The 19,185-nt window shown below is 38.8% G+C and overlaps 1 protein-coding gene across 4 annotated transcripts in view; it reads left to right on the forward strand.

The window, feature by feature from the left end:
- The first annotated feature begins 321 nt into the window (after window positions 1-321).
- RC3H1 (ring finger and CCCH-type domains 1) overlaps window positions 322-19,185 on the forward strand; it is an 83,517-nt gene continuing 64,653 nt past the window's right edge. For 3 of the 4 annotated variants that reach the window (XM_072648575.1, XM_072648578.1, XM_072648579.1), the window contains exon 1: window positions 656-741. The gene's annotated coding sequence lies outside the window, so the exon portion shown is untranslated. Of the gene's footprint in view, window positions 564-655; window positions 742-19,185 lie in introns of those variants that run through there. The other variant, XM_072648576.1, reaches the window with a different exon arrangement.

The following is a 19,185-nucleotide window of genomic DNA, read 5'->3' on the forward strand; positions in this document are numbered from 1 at the left end:
CCCTCCTCCTCCCTCCTCCCCCGCCCCTCTCTTCTTCCTCCTCCCCGCTCCCCTCTTTTCTCCTCCCCCGTCCCTCCCTCCTCCCCTCCCCTCCCTCCTCCCACCTCCCCCGCCCCTCCCTCCTTCCTCCTCCCCGCCCCTCCCTCTTCTCACCTCCCCCGCCCCTCCCTCCTCCCCGCCCCTCCCTCTTCTCACCTCCCCCGCCCCTCCCTCCTCCCCGCCCCTCCCTCTTCCCTCCTCCCCGCCCCTCCCTGCTCTCTCCTCCCCGCCCCTCCCCCCTCCTCTTTCCCCTCCACTCCCCTCCTCGTCCTCCTCCCTTCCGAAGGGGAGGAGCCACGGCGGGGTCTCGGCCCAGAGCCGCGGCGGCGGGCAGGGGCAGCTGCGGCGTCTACCGCGGGAGAGAGGAGGAGGAGGAAGAGGAGGAAGAGGAGGAAGAGGAGGAAGAGGAGGAAGAGGAAGGCGCCCAGGACCCCGGGCGGCGGGGAGGCGGCGGCGGCGGCGGCGCAGGAAGAGGCTGCCCAACAAGATGGCCCCTGCTGCCGGAGCGGCCTCGGCAGCAGCAGGTGGGAGCCGGGAGGCGGCGCTGGCGGCGGCGGGGGCCGTGGCCCGGCGGCCCGGGTCCGAGGCGGCGGTGGCGGCGGCGGCGGCGGGGGCGGCGGCGGCGGCGGGGACCGTGACGGCGGCGGCGGCGGCGGCCGCGGGGGCCCGGAGCTGAGAGGCGCTGCCGCTCGGACCGGCGCGGTGAGTGAGGAGGAGGCCGCCGCGGGCGAGGGGAACAATGGGGGCCGCGGCGGCGAGCGCGGGGAGGCTCCGCTCTCGGCCTGGGCCTCCGCCGCTAGGCCTCAGGCCTCCGCCGGCCTCGAGTGGCTCCGCCGCCCGTGGGGATGGGGGGGTTGGGGAGGCCGGGGCCGGGCTCCACCCTGCCCGCGGGGCGGGCATCTGCGGACGCGCCCGAGATGGTTTCCAAGGACCCCGCGGTGGTAATGGTGGGAAACCTGGACGCCGGCTCCTCGATCGAGTGATTAATTGATTGATTGATTGATGGATTGATTGGGGCTGGGGGCTGCTTGGACCTGCTGGAAATGCCCCGCCCCTCCATAAGCCCGCGGCCGCGCTGAAGAGCCGCCTCCTCGGTCAGCTTGCGACCCCAGGGGAGGGGGTCTCCGGGCTAACCCCGCTTGGGCCGGGCCCCGGACCCGGGGTGGGGGGGTGTCTGTATGTCTCGGTGTTTCCTTTGGGCCCGTCCCCGCGTGGTGGGGAAGGGGAGAGACGGGCTTGCCTGCCTCTGCCCCCCATCGTCCGTCCGGGCCCTGGGGAGGGGGCCCTCCTGGGGCGTCTCTGCACTGTTTACGTCCTAAAGTGACAGAACTGGAGGCAGCACGGTCACGTGTGCAAAACAAAAAGCACCGAATTCCCCGTAAATAGGATTCCCCTTCATTTGGACGATAATCCCGCGTGGCAGGAGAAATGCCATGAAATCTGGCAGAGGACAAAACCCCTCTCTGCAGTGAATCTGTCTCTCCAAGACACATGTGGTCAGACCCAGGAACACAGCTCCTGCCCTCCTGGCTCCCCAGAGTGTGCTAGGATTTTGCTTTTCAGTCCTTGGCTTGGAGTCATTCAATGCCAACCTTTCTCTTTCCGAATTGGTTGGAAATTTGGATGTTTGGTTTGGGTGGATTATTTTTTTTTTTTGTGAAGGAATGAAGTATTCATTTTTTTGGAGTAAAAATTTTGCCAACAGAAATGGCAACATGACGGTTTTTGCTCTGTCCTGTAGTGCCATTTTTCTAAAAGTTCTGTCTTATACCTGCCTTTTGCACCGTATCTGATTTTTTTAGGGGCACAGACATTTTAATCCATTTATAGGGATAAGAAAAAGGAGCCCTGTGATATTTTGTGCTTGGAGTTTGCGAGTGTAGGCACTAATGTTCAAGAAGCTTGAATACATCAAAGGAAAACATTGTTCTAAGCATTCCTCTGCCCAGGAGAAATGCTCATTTCTGTCCTAAAGGCAAGATTTATATTCTAACACCTTTCACCTATTGGATTCTAACATTATAATTCAGCTTGGACTCAGGCTTCTTGTCATTGAAAGTTGATGCCTAAAGAGTGTTTTTCATTTTGTAAGGTTAAATCAGCATTTTATTTTCCAGTGTATGTATCCCTAATCGGCATTTAGAAGAATGGACAGTGAAGAAATACTTCAGTTTAGGGAAAAGCAGTTCTACATTGGCCTTGAAACTGTGCTTCCTTACTATGGTCTTGGGAGACTTAAAGTATAACTCTTTTGCCTTCTTTTTTTTTTTTTTTTGCCTGACCTAAATATCTTATTCTGTGCCTCTTAATGTAAGGTGGGTATTTTTTACTTTCATTGAACACTTGTGTTTAGTTCCTGCTCTAGTAAGTATGGTTTTGCAAAGCAAATCTATGTTTGTCTTTTTCAACTGAGTATTTTCGGGTTAACTGAAAGACGTTTGAAGGAAGTGATAAATTCCTCTCAAATCCTTCACATAATATATTTCATCTCAGTTAAGGTCCTAGTACTGAGTACCACATCTTATTGTCATTGTGTTTTGGTCCACCTCTACACTGGTACAAACTCTGTCACCTCTGTAACTTCAAGTCTTAGTGACTTGGAACAATGAGAAGTTGTGGCTTACTTTCCTGATCACAACTAGTCTGTGTCAGGTAGAACTTAAATCCAGGTATCCTTGCATCCAAAGACAATTCTTTATCCACTCTTGCTCTCTGTAGGCAAGTTTAAAAATATACAAGGTTAGAGTCCTTTGGAAATAAAATCTAATTGTGTTAGACTGGGGATAATTTACCTGATAAGTAACAACTTTAGCCAGTTATGGTAGGAATTTTGTATTTGCACTTAAATGAGCAAAGTAATTATGAATTAAAGTTTGGTACTTTCATATTGAGTGATACAGAATCATGATTTTTTCCTGAGTAAATCATTTTAGATCTATTAATTGCTATAGAAATACACCTTTTCAGTGCTATCCAATACTGTGCAAGCCTGTGTTACTCAGGAGACGATGACTAAATGTATTTACTTATATTACTGTTCACATTTTACCCCTTCAAAGCATTGTGTTCTAAAGTATTTAGAATTTGGCTGGAAGGGACCTCAGGGCCTGTAGTCCAACCTTCTCATTTTAAAAAGGAGGAAACTAAAGTGCCGGAAGGTTACATGATTTTCCCAAGGCTGTCCATGAAGCTAATTAACCTGTAAAGCTAATGTTCTGATTGATAGTCAAGCATTGTAAAGGGATTTTTCTTACTACATTTTGTTATAAATTCTCTTCCATTTTTTCTTCCACGGTTTTGTGGTCTGCGTCTGGGTCTTTTTCTAACCTGGGGCTAATTTTGTGGACACAGAATCAAGAAAATACAAAATTGAGAGATGTGACCTCAATAAGCAACTGATCAATGAATGTTCTTATTATTTCACTTAGGATTTTCCCAACTGGTATTTTCTAATTGCTTAATAAGTTTTCTCCATAGCTTGAATCAAATTTTCTTTTTTCAAGCTAATATTTGAGGTAACAGACACTTAATAGATGAAAAGATAGGAATAGGTTATCTGTACACAAGGTATCTTATTGAAAATGAATTTTGTATGATTTGCTATGTTAAGTCGTTTGCCAATACTTAACTTGGCTCTTCCAGGCGCCTATTTTATTGCTTTATAAGTACACTATGAAGTATTTTTAATAGATTTGATAGTTACTTTATTAATATGTGTGTATATGTGTATTTTTTAATATATATATTTTTAAGCTTTTCAGGAAGTGGAAATTTTGTAGTAAAATTCATATTATACATATTTATATGATTTACTGTAAAATTTTCAGTCTTCATTTGTTATACAATTTATTATATGTAATATATAATTACATTACATATGTAATATATATGTATTATATGTTATACAATAAATTTATTAGATAGTCACATGTATGCCACAGGAGTATTTCACTATACTGCAGGATTTTAAAAATACAATATTAAAAAAAACCTTCATAATATCCAAAATTGATTTTTTTGGACCTGCTAAAATGTAGGAATGTGTAGCTCCCAAAATATGCCTTTTCCTTAAGCTAATGGATTGTTCTGGAGTGCTTGTCTCATTCTTTATGAGATCCATGAGGTTTAGCCACTGTTTAACAATTATGCTTGTTTCTGTGTCCCTTGCAAGTAAATGATGGGGTCTGGCCAAATGATACTTTGACAAATAATAAGTCTCAGGACAGGGTGATATTTAACTAACCTAGTACTCTGGTTTGGTTTGCAAAGCGCTTGGCTTACAATAAATGATTCTGTGAGGTAGATACTACAAGTGTTGTTTATCCCAGTTTTACAGATGAAGAAACCAAGGGATTAAGTGACTTGCCCATGAACCATAGTTATAAGTAACTCAGGTAGGATTTGAACCCACTTTTGCAAACTTCAGCTCTAGGACTACATCATATTATATCATACTGCTTCTGGTCAGTGAATTGGACTTGACTCTCTAGGTTAGCCCATACTGAATCAATTTGTGGGAAGCTCTCAGAGTAAGAGTCATTGCTTTGGTTTAGAACCCTTTATAATCTTTTGTCTTACCTCTTCAACTATGCAGCAATTGACTTGCCAGCAAGAATTTTCTTCATTGTAGTATTTCTAAGGATAATCGCTTGTTAAAATAGACTTGCTTTGGATATTGTAGTATATTCAAACCCTGGACTTCGGGTTTATGTGTTCTGGGTGCTCACTTCAGTTTAGATTTGACAGCATTGTCTTTTCTTCCTTTTTTTTTAAAAGGCCTGGTCAAAAAATTGATAAATGATAGCCAGTAGACCCAAGTAATGGATTGGATCCTGTTTTCACTGTTTGAATTAAGAAGGTCACGTTTTTGTCATGTTGAAATAATTGTTTTGTGCTCTTAATTAATTTTTAAAGGATTATTAAAATAGTATAAAATGACTAAGCATAATAACATTCTTTTGATGTTTGTTGGCATCTTAGCAATCTGTCTGAGAGAGTATCATCAGTACAGATGCAATAATAATTTGAACTTCTGTAGATTCTTTCATCTAAATACCTCAAAGTGCTAAACAAATAGCATTTCACTCGGGTGAAATGAGTGTGTTTGAGACAAGAACTTGTGAAGGAGCCATTTTAAAGTCTCTAGGTGCCATCATTATGAAATTAAAGTAGAGACTGAAAGACTATAATTAAGACTGAAGGAAAAAATGCTGCTCTATGGGATATAATTATATCAAGCATCTCATAGACCACTTCAGAATTCTCTAAGCCCCTCTCTGCCAGTGTGTTTAGTAGATAGACACTACTGTAGTTTTAATTCTTTTTGAATACGTTTGTATTTTTGTTTTCAGTTATCTTATGGAATCTCTGGGTAAAGTTTTTAAATTTTATTTGAGCTCCTTTTGAAGAATCTCTTCAAATTTGATAACTTGAACTATTGTTTCCTTTGCTATTTTTAAAGTTATTATAGTTTAGTGTTATTATAAAGATTTCCTTACTTACTGAGTATTGCAAAATGCACTAGTACTACACTTAATGAATAAGCAGCCAGTGAATCTTAATTTGAAACTTATTCTCTATTCATGGGATGTAGGGGGACAAGTGGTTTAATTTTAAGTCCTCATGTTTCAACTGTAAAGGACTTGGACATGATGTCTAAGGTCCCTTCTAGCTCTCATTATAGAAATTTTAAGTTTCCAAAACACTTAACAAATATTTCTCATTTAATCCTCACAGCGATCTGTGTGGTAGGTGCTATTGTTATCCCCATTTTACAGTTGAGGCACAGAGTTTAAATGATTTGCCCAGGGTCACACGGTTTAGGGGTATCTGAGGCAGTATTGGAACTCAGGCATTCCTGACTACAGGCCCAGCACTCTACCTAATGGCCTCACATACCTTGTATATCATGCAATGAAAACCAGGGTGAACTTTGGTTAAAGATAGTTTTCCTGTTATTAAAGATATATTTATCCTTATCCTTGGCTCTCACAGCAGCTTAGACTTCTATAAATGTATCATAGATGGTTAATAATAGCTAACATTTAAATAACACTTCAAGATTTTCAAAGCACTTCACATATTATCTCATTTGATTCTTTTTGTTTGTTTTTGAGGCAGTCAGGGTGAAGTGACTTACCTGGGTTCACCCAGCTGTTAAGTGTTTGAGGCTGGGTTTGAACTCAAGTTCTCCTGATTTCAGGGACTGTTCTCTATCAGCTTCACCACCTAGCTGTCTATCCTCTTTTGATTCTTCTAACAACCTTGTGAGAGAAGTTAAGTAATTTTCCTTCTGGGAAGTAGTGAGTAAAAATGTCTGATGCAGGATTTGAACTTAGGTTTTACCAAGTCCAGTGTACCATCCACTGTACCACCAAAGAAATATGCTACTTATTTGAATAATAACCAGATTTTAAAAACCCCCAGTGTATTTATACTGTAAGACTTCTTGGTTAGCAGAGAGACCTGTTTAAAGATTGATTTTTTTAACTGAAATTTTATTTAAATTTTCTTACTTCGATCATTTTTTGTTCTGAGTTCCAGATTTTCTCTCCAGCCCCTTCCCTACTCATTGAGAAGGTAAGGTAAGCAACATGATACCCATTATACTTAGGAAGTTATGCAAAATATATTGCCAAAGAAGGAAAAGAAAGATAAAGTTGAAAAAATATGCTTCACTGTAGAGTTCATCAGTTCCCTCTGGAGGTAGACAGCATTTTTCATCATGAAAGAACTGATATTTGTCAAGTTGAACCTAAGTTCTTTTGCTGTATTCCAACCCAAAGAAAGGAAAAAATTGGAAGATTGAATTGCATATTTATCAGGTACCTCCTTTGTATACCTAAGACAGTGGTGGACACTGAGAATACAAAGTTGAAAAATAGGATAACTCCTTGCCTCAAGGACAGTCTGGTAGAGAATCAGAGACAGATAGCTATCTACATAGTTATCATCTACATAGCACTTTAAGATTTGCAAAGTGCTTTACAGTTATCTTCATTACAACCCTGAGAGGTAGGTGCTCTTATTATCCTTATTTTACAGATGAGGAAACTGAGGCAGCTAGGATATTGAAGTGACTCAGACAGACGTCTGAGGCTGGATTTGAAGTCCAGTGCTCTCTTCATTGGATCACTTAGCTATCATTTCAGTACAAGTTTGATGATTATTAGTTAGATTATTAGGTAGTTAAGGTCAACTAGAATGACTTGAGAGATTGAAAGAAAAATTGTTCATTTCTTCGTGTGGCTTAGGAAACGCTTTGCAGAGGAGGTGGCCCCTGAAATATCTGAGCCTTTAAGGAGAGGTGGGATGCCAGTAATGCAGGCATACTATAACCTATTTCAAAAGTGGGGAACTACTTCTGTCACTAAAGGAAAAAAAAGAGGGGCAGGATGAGATTGGCTGGAATGACAATAATGTGAAATAAGACTGGAAAGGTAGATTGGAGCCAAAAGTGTTGACTATCCTGTAGGATATTCAAAGAATTTGTATTTTATCCTTTAGAATTAAGTCACAGAAGAAAAAGAGAATTGAGTCACAGAATGCTTTGGAGCATGGGAGTGATGGGATTAGACCTTTGTTTTTTGTAGTTGTTTAGTTAGCAGCATTATAAAGCATGGATTCTAGTTGGGAGTGAGAAAAGCAACTAGGCTTTTTATCAGATGAAAAGGCCCTGAACCAGAGTTGTGGTAGTGGGAGAATAAGTATGGGACTGGTGGAAGAAGAGTACTTGCTCACAGTTACTGAAGGGAACAGTGGCAGCCCTACTCTGCTTTCACATATCTCTGCCCACATTCTGGAGTTTCCAGTAGGTAAACTTCTAGTCTTTATCGAATAGGGGACTGAACATGAATCAGACCTGTGCCTTCAGAAGACCACATTGATGACTGAGTGGAATAGCGTATATGATTTATCACTTTCCAAATGTCTAAAAGCAATATAAATTAGCTCTTCTTAATATTAGGTAGGTTAGATGACAAAACTCTTCAACTTGATATTTGTTAGGCTTTACATTTTGCTTTTAAGCTACTTCTTATCTTTATTTCACATTACTTTCCTTGACATGCTTCATGTTCTATAGTACTGGACTATTTGTCTCATGTCCATTTTCTATATATTCTTGTAGGTGGCTCCTGTGCTGGAAATACACTCTCATTTCATTTGCACATGTTTTAAGACTCAGTTCAAGTACCAATTTCTTCCTTGAAGTCCCTCCTAATTCCCATCCTGAAAGTTGCTCTTTTCCCTAATATTCTTAGCGTATTTTGTTTGAATGTTTCATTGCTCCTGTCAGTCTTGACCTCATAGTAAGCTTCCTGAGGACTAGAACTGTTTGCCTTTTTTGTTTTAGTTTTACCATTATTAGCATTTCTATTATAGTGCCTCACATGGTTGGTGCTTGGCAAATGTTTGAATTGAGTTGATTTTAGATTTGTATTTACTTATTAAGGATACCCAAGAATAATCATTTGTCTTTGTCTAGTCCTGTGATTTTTTTGGTATGGGAAACTCCCAATGAGGAAAACATTTCTATAACAGATTATGCAGTTTACAGTTTGAGTGAGTTGCCTGGGGCATTGAACCCTTGAGTGACCTGTCCAGAGTTACTATTTGAATCCATAACCCCCTGACTCAGAGGCTATCCCAGGCTGCATCTGTAAGACTATATGAAAGAAAATTTTAAGTTCTTGGTGCTGATAAAAAGTTAGCTTGTTTATTCATTTATTGTGTGTGTTTGTTTTTTAACTTGTTCTTTGGCCCAGAATTTGAAGACTGTGGATGAGTTGGGATCCTGTACAATGGTACAGGGAATGAAGGAAGTGTGTCTCTATAGATCTGTGATCTCATCAAATTATTGAAACATTGTAGTAATTAAAGGATGAGTCATTTGAATGGCTTCTGTTCAGAAAGCATTTATTAAGCATTCTCCTCGGATTCTGGGCACTAGGAAAATGAGACAAAAATGAAAGCATCTGCTCTCAAGGAACTTCAATTTTACCAGAAGACAATGGTATATGAGCTGATCAGTAAGATCAGAGAATATACAAAGGATTTTCTGGGATTTGGAAAGGAAAAGCACTAACTAACTAGGAAACAAAGACACTGAGCTGAGCCTTGAAGTGGGGAGCTGGGCTGCTAAGAGGTAGGTAGAGAAAGGGGGAACAGTATGCAAAGGTATAGAGGAAGAATAGTTTGGATGAAGTATATACAAACATATATATATATATATATATATATATATACATACATATATATATATATATATATATATATATATATATATATATATATATATACATATACATATATAGGTACAGAAGAGTAAAATAAATCTGGAAAAATAACTTGGCCCCAGAATGTGAAAGGCTTGTATATGATCTTAGAGGCAGTAAGGAGCTACTTGAGCTTTTTGAACAAGGCAAAGACATTCAGACCTGTGTTTAGGATTAAAATGATCTGGGTTTGAATAATGGTACTGGCTGTGCCACAGTCTAGCTCTGAATGTGGGGAAATCATGACCTAGAAGACACTTTCTATCACAAAATAAGTATAGACATACATATTACTAACTTCAGTGGTACTGTGTCAGATGAAATGTGAAAGTGCTTTGGAATCATTAAGCATTCACTACACAAATACAAGCTATTATGGTATACTATTCTGGCTTCTAATCTCTTTTGGGCTAAGGAATCAGATAAAAATTTATAGTACTGTGACAGATATGAGTAATGAGTTCTGAGGAAAGACCTGTGGGGCTCTCCTGTGAGTTTTAACATGAGCTTGAATTCAGAGATTTTTATAACATCAATTTTCTTTATTCAAAGACCTTTTCTCCTTATTTCCTGGTTTAAGGTTATATTCCAGATAAGTGAAAGGTTATTGTAAATTATAACCGAATACTCAGTCACCCTTCTTTAAGCCATGTTCTGTTAATTTGGTGTTACTTTTCCAATAAATAGTAATTCAGAAATACTCAATGAAGTAAAAGAGGGAAAAGAGAAAAGATGTGACTGGTTTTCACGAATGCTCTGATCCCTTCTCCACAGAGCTGTCAAATTGATAATCCTAAACACATGTTCAGTCACTTCAATCCCAGTTGACTCTTTCATGATCCCATTTGGGGTTTTCTTGGCAGAGATAATGGAGTGGTTTACCATTTCCTTCTTCAGCTCATTTTACAAGTGAGGAATTGAGGCAAACAGGATTATGTGATTTGTCCAAGGTCACATAGCTAATGAGAGTCTGAGGTCAAATTTGAACTCAGGTCTCCATGAGGCTAGGCCTGAAGATCTAGTCACTTTGCTACCTAGCTGCCCCCAGAGCTTGCGTAATTCCTCCCCAATTGTTAGTGCACTGTCTTTAAATTGCTCTAGGTTTGCTGTCTACGTACTGTTTTCACTTTCTTCTCCATCTCCTCACACTACCAAAGGGCTTTTTCAGTTTGAACTTTCTCTTTCCAGTGCCTAACGTAGTCCTTTCAGCATTGTAGTTCTTTTATAGATTTTTATTGAATTGCTTACAAAAAAAAATTAAACACATGGCACATATTCCTCCCCAAAGTGCAGTTTGTTACCCCATGTCAGTTTTCTTTTGTCTAAATGCTTCGTTGTTTACCAACTTATATTTGGGTTTTATTCAGTGTAGCATAAATTTTGGCCTTCAATTCCAAATAAATTAATCATATAAATTAAACCTGTAGTATTGTTGCTTTGTGTTAATGTTTCCTGAATTTGAAATACACAGGTGCCAGCCCCCCCCCCCCCCCCAAGTCCTTTCAAGATATGTTTGAGTGCTTAGGCTTCTGTTTAAAAGTGACTATTATAGAACCTGATTTTTGCTTACAGAATGTAAGCATGGCGTGGTGGATCGATAGCTGACCCCCTTGTGATGGGTTCAAGTCCAACCTCAGATAGATATACTGTATTCTTGAACAAAATTGCCTAGCCTCTTAGCCTTTTACTCCAGAGATGTCAAACAGGCAACCTATTGGGGTCCACAACACTTCTAGAATGCAGCCTGAACTAGTTAACAAAATAAATAAAAATACAATAGAATACATATATTACATTTTAAAATTTAAGTCAGTATGTGGCCTGCAGGGGTCCTTATATATGGATCAGTTGACCCCATTTTGATTTTACTTTGACAGCACTGCTCTAGGCTACTCTAAGACTAGAAATTGTAGATAAGGTGCTGACCAGCATTAGTCAGAGGGATTTTCTTCACCTGGAATTTTGCTACATCAGTGAAATCACAGGTCCATACCTTATCCCTATTCTAAAATATACATAGGAATTTGGTGAGGGCATTGTAATTTTTACATATCCAACTATAAACTACATCATTATACCACAAATTTTATTTTCAGGGAAATTTCCTGTTAAAAGGAAAGTAGTATTCTTCAAAAATTTGTATGTATGTATAGGTTTATTTTTTAACACTTGGATTTTGTGAGGTCAGAAGCCAGATTGAAAAGGGTTTAGGAGGAAGAGTAAGAGAAGCGGAAGTAGAGGCACCTGGTAATAAATGACTTCAAGGAGTTTATCTTATAAAGACAAAAGAGATATAAGTGTGGTAGAAATGGAACACACACTGTACAGCATGTGCTGTCACTATGTGGGATTAATCCACTTTCTTTTCTGATAATACCTTTCTTGAATGATATCCCATATGATTCTCCTTGTACATAGGTAATCATGGGAAGTTTGTGCTTCAGCCTGCTTGTGTCCTTCATGCCCTTTAGGTCATCTGCAACTTTGTGGCATTCCAGGATTCTTAATCGTGTAGTATTACTGGGAAAACGTGTTAATGTTGGGTTTTGTGGCTTTCCGTCATAGAATTAGAGCTGAAGAGGATTTGGAAGTTCATCTAGCCAACTCATTTTTGTGAACAAATAAAGACACAGGGACTTTAAGTCACTTTAAATGCTAAATTAGTACCAAACCAAGGCCTCAAACTCAGATTCTCTTACTTCAGATCTTTGACTTTTCTATGTGTAGTAAAACATTTCTCATTGTGTAGCATTTTAACATTTACAAAGCACTTTCCTCTTTATGAGATAGGGTGTGCAAGAATTATGGTCTCTATTATTATAAAACAGGGCATTCACCATCCTCTTCGCAGACTTGGCTCTGTTCTTTTGGAATAAAATTTCATGTTATTTAGACACTTATATTCCTTGGGAATATCTGAGATGTTAAATTTTGCCTGGGGATTCTGAAATAATTTTATTAACTTTAGGAAAGCATCCGTTGATAATCAGATTTAAACTGCTTTGCAGACATATCTGCCCCCAGCCCAACACTCTATGCTCCACAGCCTTTGATCATGAACCCCTTAGGGAGTTCCTGGAGGGCAGAGTTACTTCTGAGCTATTGGCACACAAGGTTCCAAAAAGAGTAGAACAGTTCCATGCCCTGAGCACTGTAGAGAAGTATGTGTACCACAGTTTGAATCATTAGACATCCACTTTTCTTCCAGTTCTTTTCTTTTTTTTTTTTTTTCCTATTAATTTTTTTATTTTTTTTAATGTTTAACAATCACTGCCATACAATTGCGATTTTATCCCTCCCCACCCACCCCCCACTACCTCCCTCCCTCCCCACGACTGCATACAATTCTGTATAGATTCTACATAAACTTTCCTATTGAGTATATTTTCACTATCGTCATGCTGTGTAGTCAGACTAAGATAAATGAAAGAATCCGTATAACAAATCAGAACATGATACACAAACAGATACACATACACAAACATGATCTGCTACATTATGTGAGTGACTTCCATATTTCTCTCTCTGAGTGTGGAAGGCTTTTTGCCTTGAGGTCCACCATTGGGATTTTTTTTTTTTTTCAGAGGTTCTTGTGTTATTACAAAAATCTAAGTCTACCAGAAAAAACTCTCACACACTGTGGTTGTTGCTGTGCATAAAGTTCTCCTGGTTCTGCTCCTTTCACTCAGCATCAGGTCATATAAGTCCTTCCAGGCCTCTCTGAAGTCTTCTTGTTCATCATTTCTTATGGCACAATAGTACTCCATTACATTCATATACCATAGTTTATTCAGCCATTCCCCAATTGATGGACATCCCCTTGACTTCCAGTTTTTGGCAACTACATAGAGTGCTGCTATAAATATTTTTGTACATGTGGGACCCTTTCCCATTTTTATGATCTCTTGGGGATATAGTCCTAGTAGCGATATTGCTGGGTCAAAGGGTATGCCCATTTTTGTAGCCCTTTGGGCATAGTTCCAAATTGCTCTCCAGAATGGTTGGATGCGCTCACAGCTCCACCAACAATGAATTAGTGTTCCAACTCTCCCACATCCTCTCCAGCATTTATCATTTTCTTGTTCTGTCATGTTTGCCAATCTTATAGGTGTGATGTGGTACCTCAGAGTTGTTTTGATTTGCATCTCTCTAACCAATAGTGATTTAGAGCATTTTTTCATATGATTATAGATAGCTTTAATTTCTTCCTCTGAAAATTGCCTGTTCATATCCTTTGACCATTTATCAATTGGGGAATGACTTGTATGATTATACATTTGGGTCAGTTCTCTATATATTCTAGAAATGAGGCCTTTATCCCCGAGCTTAGCTGTAAAAATCTTTTCCCAATTTACTACATCCCTCCGGATTTTGGTTGCATTGGGTTTGGTTGTGCAAAAACTTCTCAGTTTAATGTACTCAAAGTTATCCATTTTGCATTTCATAATGCATTCTATCTCTCCTTTAGTAAAGAATTCTTCCCTTCTCCATAGATCTGATAAATACACTATTCCTTGCTTCTCCAGTTTATTCATGGTATCAATCTTTATACCTAAATCATGTACCCATTTGGACTTTATTCTTGTGTACGGTGTCAGGTATGGGTCTATGCCTAATTTCTGCCACACTGTTATCCAGTTTTCCCAGCAATTTTTGTCAAACAATGAGTTCTTATCCCAGAAGCTGGGGTCCTTGGGTTTATCAAACAGAAGGTTGCTATATTCCTTGCCTACTGCATCTTGAGTGCCAAGTCTATTCCACTTGTCTACCTCTCTGTTTCTTAGCCAATACCAAGTGGTTTTGATAATTGCTGCTTTATAGTACAGTTTAAGGTCTGGTAGCGCTAGGCCACCTTCCCAAGCATTTCTTTTCATTAGTCCCTTTGATATTCTGGACCTTTTGTTTTTCCAAATGAATTTTGATATTATTTTATCCAGCTCTAGAAAGTAATTGTCTGATAGTTTAATTGGTATGGCACTAAATAAGTATATTAATTTGGGTAGAATTGTCATTTTTATTATATTAGCACGGCCTACCCATGAGCAACTAATGTTTTTCCACTTACTTAAATCTGACTTTATTTGTGCAAAAAGTGTCTTGTAATTGTGTTCATATAGTCCCTGGGTTTGTTTTGGCAGGTAGACTCCTAAGTATTTGATACTGTCTACCCTAACTTTAAATGGGATTTCTCTTTCTATCTCTTGCTGTTGAACTTTGTTGCTAATATATAGGAATGCAGAGGATTTGTGTGGGTTTATTTTGTACCCTGCAACTTTGCCAAAGTTGTTTATTAATTCAAGTAATTTTTTACTTGAATCTCTGGGATTCTCTAGGTAAATCATCATATCATCTGCAAAGAGTGATAACTTAGTTTCTTCTTTGGCTATTCTAATTCCTTGAATATCTTTATCTTGTCTAATTGCTACAGCTAACATTTCTAGTACCATATTGAATAATAGTGGTGATAATGGACAACCTTGTTTCACCCCTGATCTTATTGGGAATGCATCTAGCTTATCCCCATTGCATATAATGCTTGCTGAAGGTTTTAGATAGATACTGCTTATTATTTTATGGAAAGTTCCCTTTATTCCTACGTTCTCCAATGTTTTTAGTAGGAATGGATGTTGTATTTTGTCAAAAGCTTTTTCTGCATCTATTGAGATAATCATGTGGTTTTTGTTAGCTTTGTTGTTGATGTGATCGATAATGCTAATAGTTTTCCTAATATTGAACCAGCCCTGTAGTCCTGGTATGAATCCTACCTGATCATAATGTATTAATCTCGTGATAAGATGCTGTATTCGTTTTGCTAAAATCTTATTTAAAATTTTTGCATCTATATTCATTAGGGAAATTGGTCTATAATTTTCTTTCTCTGTTTTGTCTCTTCCTGGTTTGGGTATCAAAACCATATTTGTATCATAGAAAGAATTTGGGAGGACTCCTTCTTCCCCAATTTTCAAGAATAGTGTATGTAGTATTGGAATTAACTGTTCTTTAAATGTTTGATAGAATTCACTTGTGAATCCATCTGGCCCTGGAGATTTTTTCCTAGGGAGTTCATTGATGGCTTGTTCAATTTCTTTTTCTGAGATGGGGTTGTTTAAGTATTCAACTTCCTCTTCTGTTAATCTGGGCAATTTGTATTTTTTAAAATATTCATCCATCTCGTTTAGATTGTCGAATTTGTGGGCATAAAGTTGGGCAAAGTAGTTTCTAATTATTGTTTTAATTTCCTCCTCATTGGAGGTGAGTTCACCCCTTTCATTTTTAATGTTAGTAATTTGGTTTTCTTCTTTCTTTTTTTTGATCAGATTAACCAAAGGTTTATCAATTTTATTAGTTTTTTCATAAAACCAACTATTGGTTTTATTTATTAATTCAATAGTTTTCTTTATTTCAATTTTATTAATCTCTCCTTTGGTTTTCAGTATTTCTAGTTTGGTATTTACTTGGGGATTTTCAATTTGTTCTTTTTCTAGCTTTTTCAACTGCAAGCCTAAGTCATTGATCTCCTCTTTCTCTATTTTATTTATGTAAGCATTCAGAGATATAAAACTTCCCCTAATAACTGCTTTTGCAGTGTCCCATAAGTTTTGGTATGTTGTCTCACTATTGTCATTCTCTTGAATGAAGTTGTTGATTGTTTCTATGATTTCTTCTTTAACCCAATCCTTCTTTAGAATTAGATTATTTAGTTTCCAATTGATTTTTGGTTTCTCTTTCCATGGCCTTTTATTACATGTAATTTTTAATGCATTATGATCTGAAAAGGATGCATTGATTATCTCTACCTTTCTGCACTGGATTGTGAGATTTTTATGTCCTAGTACATGGTCAATTTTTGTAAATGTTCCATGTACCGCTGAGAAAAAGGTATATTCCTTTCTATTCCCATTTAATTTTCTCCAAAGATCTATCATATCTACCTTATCCAGAGTTTTATTTACCTCCTTAACCTCTTTCTTGTTTATTTTGAGGTTGGATTTATCGAGTTCAGAGAGGGGGAGGTTGAGGTCCCCCACTAGTATAGTTTTGCTATCAATTTCTTCCTTCAACTCCCCCAACCTCTCCTCTAAGAATCTGGATGCTATACCACTTGGAGCATACATGTTTAGTAATGATATTGCTTCATTGTCTATGGTGCCTTTTAGTAGGATATAGTTTCCATCCTTATCCCTTTTGATTAGATCTATTTCTGCTTTTGCTTTGTCTGAGATTAGGATTGCTACTCCTGCCTTTCTTACATGAGCTGAAGCACAATATATTCTGCTCCATCCTTTGACCTTTATCCTATGTGTATCCCCCCGTTTCAAATGTGTTTCTTGTAAGCAGCATATTGTTGGATTATGGCTTTTAATCCATTCTGCTATCCGTCTCCGTTTTATGGGAGAGTTCATCCCATTCACATTCACAGTTATGATTACAATCTGTGTATTTCCCTCCACCCTCTTTCCCACCATTTGTGCTTTTAACTCTCCCGTCTCCCTTCCCCTCCTCAATAGTATTCACTTTTCTCCCCCTCCTCCTGCAGCCTTCCCCTCCTTCTTTTAGCCCCCCTCCCTTTTAGTCCCCTTTACTCTTATTGCTTCTTTCCTCCCTTTTAGCCACCCTCCCCTTTCTTCCCCCTTCCCCTCCTACTACCTATAGAGCTAGTTAGGATTATCTGCTTAAGGTTATTGTTCCCTCCTTTGAACAAATCAGATGAGAGTACCTCTCAAACAATGCTCATCTCCCTCCCCTCCTTCCCTCTACTATAGTTTTGTACTTCTTCCTGTGATATAATTTGCCATTTTCTGCTTCCCCCTTTCCACACCTCCTATTACATTCCCTTCTCATACTTAAATCATATTTTTGCCATGACATCATTTACTTTATGCCCGTTCCCTCTACATATATCCCTTTTATCATAATAGCTGCACAGTTCTCAAGATTAACAGGTATCATCTTCCCTTACAGGGAGGTAAACAGATTGCCCTAATTGAGTAGCAAGTTTTTGTTTTTGTTTTTTCCCCTCTGTTTACCTTTTTATGATTCTCTGGAGACCTGCATTTGAAGATCAAATTGTCTATTGAGTTCTGGTGTTTTGGTCAGGAAGCTCTGGAAATCCCTTATTTCGTTGAATGACTTTCTCCTTGCCTGAAATGTTATGCTGAACTTTGCTGGGTAGTTGATCCTCGGTTGGAGTCCTAACTCCTTTGCCTTACGGAATATTGGGTTCCAATTCTTTCGATCTTTTAATGTAGAAGCTGCAAGGTCCTGTGTGATCCTGACTGTGTGACCTTGATATTTAAATTGTTTCTTTCTGGCTGCTTGTAGTATTTTCTCCTTCACTTGATAGCTCTGGAATTTGGCAACTATATTTCTTGGGGTTTTGAGTTTGGGATCCCTTTCCGGTGGGGAACGGTGGATTCTTTCGATGACTATTTTGCCCTCTGAGTCTAGTACTTCTGGGCAGTTTTCCTTGATGATTTCCTGGAAGATATTGTCCAGACTCTTTTCTTCATCATGGGTTTCTGGCAGGCCAATAATTCTTAGATTTTCTCTCCTGGATCTATTTTCCAGGTCAGTTGTTTTTCCAATTAAATATTTTAGATTTTCTTCTATCTTTTCATTCTTTAGATTTTGTTTGACTGATTCTTGTTGCCTCATTGAGTCATTAGTTTCTACTTGCCCAATTCTAATCTTGATCGTATTGTTTTCTTCAGTTAGCTTTCGCATCTCCTTTTCCATCTGGCCAATTTTTCCCTTTAAGGAGCTATTTTCTCCATTTAATTTTTGTACTTCTTTTTCCATTCGACCAATTTTCCCAGTTAGGTTTTGGGTTTCCTTTTCCATCTGATCAATTTTCCCTATTAGGTTTTGAGTTTCCTTTTCCGTTTGATTAACTCTTCCTTTTAGGGAATTATTCTCTCCAGTTAATTTTTGAACTTCCTTTTCCATTTCTTCAATTTTCTTTTTCAGATTGATGTTCTCATCAGTGAATTCTTTTTTTATGGTTTTAAAATCATTGGCCAGTTTTTCTTTTATATCCTTCTTCAGACGTTCCAGGTAATCTAGTTGTGTTTGCGAGAAATTCATAGTCCCATCTGAGGTTTCAGATGGAAGTACAGTCTCAGCTCTGACCTCTTTGGTGTTTGTGTTTTGGTCCTTATCCCCATAGAAAGATTCTATGGTTTTTTCACTTTTCGTCTGCTTTTTCCGATTCATGATGTTGGCTGAGTGTTGTAGCTTTTGGTTCTTTCAGTCAGAAGATACAGATCTTTTAAGTTGAGTTGATGTTTGTCGAGGCTAAAAGCAGGCTTTTTGTTGTTGTTGTTGTTGTTGTTGTTGTTGTTGTTTCCCAGATCAACCCGGGGGTTAGCTTGATAAGTGTGTCTATGTTGGATTTCTTGATCTTTCTGATGTGCTGTAGTCCATGGAGTCACAAAAGAGTTGGACCGGACTCAACGAATTTTGTCCGTTGTGAATTTTCAGGTTTTTATTTGAGTAGATGTAGGGGAGTTGGACTGTCTGACTCTCTTCATTCAACTGTCTTGGCTGGAAGTCCCAGTAACTTTTTTTTTTTAAGTACCATTCCAACTTATTTTCTTGAACAGCAGGGCCAATTTACAGCCCCTCTAACAGTGCATTAATAGGTCTTTTTTCTTATAGCCCATCTGTCATTTAGCATTTTTATTTTTTGTCATCTTTACCTGGTATATATGAGTGAAACTTGAGAATTGTTTTTAATATACGTTTTTATTACCGTTAGTCACTATTATTAATGATTTGAAATGTTCTTTTGTTTGGTTATTGCTAGTTTGGTTTTTATTTTGAAAGCTGCCTATTTGAATTTTTGACCACTTATGTTTTGGGGAGTAACTCT

Source organism: Notamacropus eugenii, chromosome 2, assembly GCF_028372415.1.
Source record: "Notamacropus eugenii isolate mMacEug1 chromosome 2, mMacEug1.pri_v2, whole genome shotgun sequence".
In the NCBI taxonomy this organism is placed as follows: Eukaryota; Metazoa; Chordata; class Mammalia; order Diprotodontia; family Macropodidae; genus Notamacropus; species Notamacropus eugenii.